Source organism: Cornus florida, unplaced genomic scaffold, assembly GCF_030987335.1.
Source record: "Cornus florida cultivar Cherokee Brave unplaced genomic scaffold, ASM3098733v1 CherokeeBrave_3.0.0_Hap2_Chr03, whole genome shotgun sequence".
In the NCBI taxonomy this organism is placed as follows: domain Eukaryota; kingdom Viridiplantae; phylum Streptophyta; class Magnoliopsida; order Cornales; family Cornaceae; genus Cornus; species Cornus florida.
In genome coordinates, this window is record NW_026775573.1 from 53,166,680 (window position 1) to 53,174,784 (window position 8,105).

At 38.2% G+C, this 8,105-nt stretch overlaps 1 long non-coding RNA gene across 1 annotated transcript; it reads left to right on the top strand.

The window, feature by feature from the left end:
- The first annotated feature begins 261 nt into the window (after positions 1-261).
- LOC132300544 (uncharacterized) lies at positions 262-7,664 on the top strand. The gene is made up of 2 exons (XR_009480487.1): positions 262-1,446; positions 6,866-7,664. It is a non-coding gene; the product is annotated as an uncharacterized LOC132300544 (long non-coding RNA).
- The last annotated feature ends 441 nt before the right edge of the window (positions 7,665-8,105 follow it).

Genomic DNA, 8,105 nt, shown 5'->3' on the forward strand with positions numbered 1-8,105 from the left:
ATTTATTTCTGCTCTTCCATATATGCAGTATGCCAGCACAAATAAACGAACAAACTCCGTAACTCTACTCTACCTTAGACTTTTCCCGAAGATGTAGCAGACTACAAAACCACTGAAGCCAGGTTGAAGATGAAGAGGTAGGTAATTCGACTCTAATTGGGCACAACTTCCATATCTTAATAGCATACGGACATCTCAACAGCATGTGGTCAGTTGATTCCACCTCCAAGCCACACCTCAAACAGACATTATCCTCCACAACAGGGACTATGCCATTGCCATAGCAACTGCTCAATATAAAATGGAGCAACTTGCCTTTTACTCTAATTTCCACAATTTACTCAAGAAACTTTAGACTGCTCTAATCTCATCCACCCTATTCCCAAAGTCAATATGATTTCAGGACCCTTGCAACCACTCAAAAGCAAGTCGATATGCTGATTTCACCATAAATTCCCATCAGCTGAGAAATGCGGCAAATGCCACCCTTTTCTGTCATTGGCAATGGTTTCACTCAGAGCGGTGGTTAGAAGTTTTACAGCCTCCTCCTGATCACAAATTTGAGAGATAAACCAAGTATTCCAACTTCTGGACTGGGAATCAACCAAAGCACTTACAGTATGAACATTGCCCTTTATAGGACATGTTGATATAACTTTGAACCCCGGTACGTCAGGAACCCAAAGGTCTGTTCAAACCTTAATTGAGTGACCTTTTCCAACCCTCCACCTTACACCTCTATGTATCACTTCCTACATGAACATATACTCTTCCAAGCCCAACTTGAGTTGTTTCTCACCCTAGCTTCCATGAAAGAGAAGTTTGGATAATATTTGCCGTTGTGCAACTTTGACAAAGAGCTGCCCTTCAACTTCAAATCTCCACCCTTGTTTTGATAATAGAGCTATATTAAAAGCCTCAAGGTCTCAAAATCCTAGGCCATCCTCATTCTTATTTTAGCGTAGGTGATTCCACTTCATCCAACACAATTTTCTTTCCTCCTTTGGTCCTGCCTACCAGAAATCCAACATTTTACTCCTTAATTTTGTACAGACCCCTCTTGGCATCTTGAGGCAACTCATTGTAACTGTAGAAACAGCCTGGAGTACAGATTTAAGAAGTGTCTCTTTCCCAGCTAAAGAGAAAAAGCAGTCCTTCCATCCCCTTACTTAGCAATAATCCTGTCTTAAAGATTTTGGAATACTTGCTTAGGGTGAAGGGGCTATGTTAACTGGATGATACAGTTTGAGGGGTTGGTTAGTGCTTTTGCTGACTTTGACTGTTGTTATCTAGTCAAGAATTGCCAACTTTGAGTTTCTTAGCAATTTTTCATTAGGAAATAGATTATTCATCTCTTTTTGCTTCTATGAACCTCTGCTGATTACATGTTGAATAGGTTCATGCAGTCTCTGTCCAGTTAATTGAAATTCATCCAGCTTCTTGGAGGTGGGCATTATGTTCTGTTATATATCAGTCTTCACAATTTTTCTTTTTCATCATATATTTTCTAATATAATTATGGTTCTCGTATATTACCAAATTTCATTTTCTCTGGATGTTAAGTGAAAAACTGAATTAATTTTTGTCACTAATTTGGTTGTGCATCTTAGCTTTATGTATATCATGTCATACCCCCTTACCCAATCTCCTTCTCCTTTTCTTCCATTGCTGCTGATGTGATTTTTAAACTGCACTTATAGAATGTAATTGAATACATATTGCCAGTCAACAAGTTCCTTGACGTTGAAAGGGCTCTTGAAGCCTGTGAAATGTTGGTAATCCTCCAATTTGTGATCTCATTTCTGAATTTTTTGGCAAATGTGAACGTGTCAGCACTCCCCTACCCACCCACACACACACACGCAACCCAAGCCAACCAACCCCCAACTTCCCATTAGTAAATTATCTGTGTTCATTTGGTTGGCTTACACAAATTAATATTTGTTTCTCTTAAAGGGTCAATAAAAAAGTTCAAACTTTTGTGTTTTCACTTGACTTGGGGTAAAATGATGATTGTGGAAATCTATCATCTCTTTTGAGGAATTAATGCAAAGACTGTTTTGGCTTGGTTGACTAGTATGGATTTTATTTCTTAGTCAATAAAAAATCATTTCTGCTCTTCTTCTATTGTTTTGTTCTCTAAATTTTTCCTCTTTGATTTTCTAAATTGACTCATCCAACTTGTGGCTGTTTTAGCTTGTGTTGCATGCTTGATTGATGCTATTGGAGATTGCTTTGCAATTGTGCAGCTTTCTAATTTGTTGACTTAATTTCTCCTGTGTCTTTATGTTAATGCCCCTTCAACTAACCTAAGCTAATTGTAGCAGTCCTGTGAAATAGATGTGAGTTTCTTACATTTTTCTCTGGTTTTTTAATTTTTATTTTTATTTTTTATTTTTTTATTCTTTCATCAGAAGTCTAAATTAGTATTAAGAGGCAGATGTCTAAATTAGTATTAGGAGGCGAAGGTAGAAAATACTAGGGTTTCCTATCAGAAGTGAATGTGATTGTAATAAGAGATTTGTCTCACTTTAAGCCGGAAACAATGGAGAAATACGAGGTAGCACAAGTGAACCAAAAAGATAGAATTACTCACCACCTATGGTGTCCACCAAAGGGATACAGAGTAAAAGAATAATTTTAATAACCCAAAGGGTAAAATTTCTTTCGAAATTTGGGTTATTCTCCACTACACGACTCTTATAATTATATGAGCATTCAATGTTCCTCCATCTGGCCAATTTTGGGATTCCCCCCTCTATTGGGCTAGTTTGGGTTGCCATGGGATGTGGAAAAGGTCCCATTGGTCTCGAGACCAATGTTGGATTGCGGGACAATGAAGGTTGACCTTGGGGTTTTGTTTGGGAAACAGGTTCCTCTTGTATCTGTATTATGCAGGCTGAGGAGATTCCCTGCTTGGTTATCCCCTATGGGGAACCCATGACCTTTGGGCACTCAAAAGTGATTATTAAGGCTTTAAAGTTTTCATTAAGCTGTTGGAGATGCTAATTGGTCACGTATGACAAGGCTAACTAGGTTGGATGTTGTGAATCACCCCTTGATTGTAGGGGTGGCTTATTGTGCTGAAGGGGTCGTATTTATGTGAAGGTAAGGATAGGCCTTCCTACTTCTCTCTCTCTTCCAAATCCTAGCCTCTGTTGCTGGAAAGATTGAAATAATTCGACGGAACTTCCTTTGGGGCGGTTGGGGTGAGGAGTTCAATTATCATCTAAACCGCTGGGAGCAGGTGTGTAGGCCTATTTAGTTGGGTGGTTTGGGCATTAGGAGGTTGATCCCTTTCAATAGGGCTCTTCTAGGTAAGTTGTTGTGGAGATTCGGTGGTGCTCTTCATCGGCTGTGGAGAAGGGTTGTCTCGTGCCATTTTGAGGAGGAGAGAATTGGGTGGTCCTCTCGTTCAGATCATCTAGGGGTGTGGGCTTTTGGAAGTTCATTCGGAAGGGTTGGGATAAATTTTCTAAACATATCAGATTCGGTTGGGATGGTAGGGACATTCGGTTCTGGGAGGACTCATGGGGTGGTGATCAGCCACTATCTTGGTTGCTGACTATTATCGACTTGATAGCAGTAGGTTCATGCGGGATGTGCAATTTCGGCAATTGTTCCAAGATTGGGAATTGGATGATGTTTGTGGACTTTTGGATTTATCGTATAGACATGGGATGGATGGTAGTGGATCTGACTCCATCTTTTGGGTGCCTCTTCTCAAGGGAGGTTTGAGGTTCGTTCCTTGCTCTACTGTCTTTCCAGCTTCTCTGGCTCTAAATTCCCCTGGTCGGTCTGACATTCGAAGGCTCCGCTCAGAGTTGCCTTTTTTGTTTGGATTGTAATTTAGGGCAAGATTTTGACTATATATTACCTGAGAAGGAGAAGACAGGTTATGGTTAACTGGTGTTGTATGTGTAAGAGGGATGGGGAGTCCGTGGATCACCACCTCCTGCATTGCCATGTTGCTCAAGACTGTTAGAGCCTTATCTTTTATTTGTTCGGCATCCATTGGGTTATGCCTCGATCTTCAAGGGGTTTGATCAACGCTTGGAGAGGCTATTCAATGGGAGCCCATGCTCGTGATTTTTGGAGGGCCGGCCCCTTATCATGTTTGGTGGTGCGTTTGGAAGGAGCAGAATAGAAGATCTTTTGACGAGGAGGAATCTTCCATTAGGGCTTTGAAATTTCTTATTATTAGTTCTCTTTTTAGTCAGGTGATAAGGAGAAATTGTAATTTTATAGAGGAGATTGTTGAATTTTTGGGCTTCTTGGGTCGTTAGGACCTCTTCTTTGGCTTCAGTCCTTGTATAGCTTCCAAGACGCGTTCTCCATTTGAACGCTTTCTAATATATTCTTACTTATAAAAATAAAAAAAAGGGTAAGGATACTCTATTATAGATGTCAACTCAAACATGACCAATTTATTATTCATGTTAGAAACTTTTGATATGAAAACTACCTGTTTAATATATTGGTAAAACTACACTAATTAATTAATAACCTATTTAATATTTTTCTTAATTATAAAATATAAATAGAACAAAAAATTAAAATATTACATAATGTTAATAACCATCTACTCCAAAAGGTTAAGCTATTAGAAAGGGTGTAACTTAGTACGGAGTATATAAATCCTTCAACAAATAAAAATGTAGGGAATGACTGATTTTTATTTAATCTTAATAAATCACACAATCAACATACTTGGGTTTCATAATAATACTATGTATTGACAAAAACGTCCACAATGATTTAAGTATATTAGCAATTATTATACTGATTAACGCGACACATTTATGCCCTGCCTGTTTGGAGGGAAGGATTGAGGAGGGATGAAAGAGGTTTGTCTTGTTTGGTTGGAAGGAAAGGAAGGGAGGGAGGAAGCAACAGGGGATGAAGCATCCCTCGTGACCGCTTCAAACCGTCGATTTTGTATGCGCCCAAAATTGGGCGGAAGAGAGGAAGGGAATGATGAGCGTTTAATTTATTAATGTGTATATTCCTATTTTAACCCTAATTTATTTAGAAAATTACTTATTTTTAACCTTTCATTAATTTAAATCCTAGTGGGGATTCTTTCACATAAATAATTGTCCCCCAAGGACCAACTCACACTATATACAAGTCCCAAATATGTAGAACTCATCAATCAATGTGATTTAAGTCCAAAAGACTGTACACATTTATACTTGTTTTGTTTGTGTCGTAGAAGTCATGATTCTTCATTCACATAAATAAATAAATTGTTCTTTCTTTTAGGATGAATTAAATTTGGTTACATTTGTTATTTGTGCGACCCATTAGAGTATTTATAGCCAAATTTCACTCCTTACTTTATCTAGATTTTTTCATTCTTAAAATTTACATTGTTTATTATGTTCAAGATGCTAGATATTTTGAACATAGATTTTTCAATTCTGAATCTAGATATTTTGAACGCATATTGGTCCTGCTATTTTGAACACAAATTGATAAATGAGTGAATAAATTCTTTCAAATGTTACCTATTCAGAAATATATGAAAATGTATATAAACTTAATTAATGAGGGCATATTGGTAAAAGTATTTAAAAACTCTCATTTCCTTCCTTCCAACCAAACGAAAAAAATATTTGTCACCCCGTCAATCCTTTTTGCTATTCCTTCCATTTAACCAAACAAAAAGTGAGGGAGACACTCTCTCTTTCCTAGAGATGCCTCATGAAGCCAAATAACAAAAGAAAAAGAGAAGGGCTTAACCTTTCCAATACACGTGTTTATATATAATTTGAGACATGCTAACAAAGGGGAGGAGGAGTAGACACACACACACACACACTCGAGCTTATATATAATTTGAGATAGGCAAACAAATGGGTGGAGGAGGAGGAGTAGGTACACACACACACACACAGAGGGTATATAAATGCTGATGAAGAGAGAGAGAGAAGGGGGGCAAAATGAAAAAAATGGAAGGAGAGGAGTAGAAAAAAAGAAGAGAAACAAAGGAGGCTTGGCCAAAAAGGATTAATTTGGGTAGTAACCCTTCCTCATCATTAATGAGGATATTTGCTTCCAATTGGTAGGTTGGGCTCCTCCTTGATTGCTTTATGTCAGCCCAAGTTGTCCCAGTACATGGGGCACTGGCGAACAGCGTTGGGTGTCAGTTGAGGTAATATGAATTTTGACATGACTTGGCCCACCATGCGGCTCTTTGCAATTTTTCCATTTGGTCTGAAGTCTTCTACTTTAATTTTGTGTTTTTTGCTTATTCATTATTATTATGGTGGCATGGCAGATGGCTGGGGCATTTTCTGTCTCATGCCAGCCCCTAAGCGTAGTCTAGAATGAACAGCTGCATACATCTTTAAGCTGTCCAGGGTCACTTCAGGCCTTTTTTACTTGGCTTGTCATTTGAATGGAAACAAAGGCTTAAGTGAAATGTTTTCCATACTTGGTTTCATCCTTCCAAGGCCTCTATGCTGTCCAAGCATCACACGTTCCTCAATATACGTGGGTCAAGGTACGTCTCCAGTTTTGGTGCCAACACCTACACCTTGAGCAATTTTTCAGTAGTTGTCATTGTTCTCACCATCATTCCAGGACCAAACTTTATTTAGAAGCTTCTTACATCATGAACTCCAGCGCTCATCCTTCACACACATGCATGATGCACCGGGGATTTGCTTGTTCTCACTTTTTGAGTTGTGTGGAATTGCTTGCCTTTTTGTGATCTCAGTTTAGATTTTTATAATATTTATTTTATTTTATTTTATTTTGTTTTGTTTTATTTTTTTTTTTGGCAAGTTGCAATTTGATGCTTTAGATCATACAGGAAGTCTAATTTTTTTTTTTTTTTCCATGCATTTGGTGGCTGAAGAAAAAAGAATGCCATGGCCAGTGTATCTACTCCAGAAGCAAACCAGTGTCATACAAGAAGTACGTGTTAGGAAGAGCTATCTCATTCCCTTGCTCCTGAAGTTCAACATGACGCTTTCATTCAAAGAGAGCCCCATTGCTCTATTTCAGAAGAAAAGCAGGACCTGTCCATTCCATTTGTTATTGAAGAATTGCCACAAATGTTTTTCATATTCGTGCTCCTGGAAATCAGTCAAGTTGGGCAATATCTACCTAACAAGAGGCCGAGCGCATCAATAGGCATTGGTGGTTCAGTTGGGTAGTGATGATATTCTGGGGTTGCAATAAGAACCTAAATAATAAGAATTGCAGTATTGATTGTGATGAATGTTATACATGGATATGCAGAAAGCAGAAGCTTGGGTACCTAGAATGCTCTGAATGCATGTCTGGTCCAAATGGTGAAAGGAAAGCGAGGCTATTGTGAGGACAAATCAAGTTGAAGAAAATGGAATGTCAAATTCGGATCCCCCACCGAAACTATCAGTTGCTTTTCACTGAGAGGATCCTGGCACCATTGAGTGACTCCAGTCTCTGGGAGGTTCTATACCTTAACTTCTCTAAAAGGTATAGAGTTAGTAAACTTTTTGTTATATTAATTTATAGGGTAATTGTGTTCTCTTTTTGTCATAATGTATAAGAATACCCCACAGAAGGTCACATATTCGAAAAGGTGGATATTTTCTTGGTGTAAACAATCTGGGTTGTAACGACTTGACATTTTATTTTCGAGTTTATATGTAGGAGACATCTTTTTTTTTTTTTTTTTTTTTTTTTTTTTTTTTTTCTCTCTCTCTCTCTCGACTAGACTTGAAACCTTGACCTAAGATGTTGCCCAAACAATGACCTATACGAAGGGTGAATTGGGTCCTCAAGAGATGCTCTCGAGGATTTTCAAATCCACCATCTCACTCTCTTTCACAGGTGGACAGAAAATCTTTACAACTTTTATTTCACGGGTAGAAAACAATCTTTACAAAGCTCCTCAAGCTTTTCTCTCTTTACTAAGTGAGCATCTCACCTAGACTTGGAGGGTTACACCGACCCTCTTACTAACAATCTCTAAATAATGGATGTCACTCAGTATACTGATTTTACAACTCAAACTCACTACAATAATCCCTCGAAAAAAAAACACCATAGACAACTAAAGCTTCTTCTCTAGAATAACAGATGTAGATAATGATGAAAACTCAGCTTCG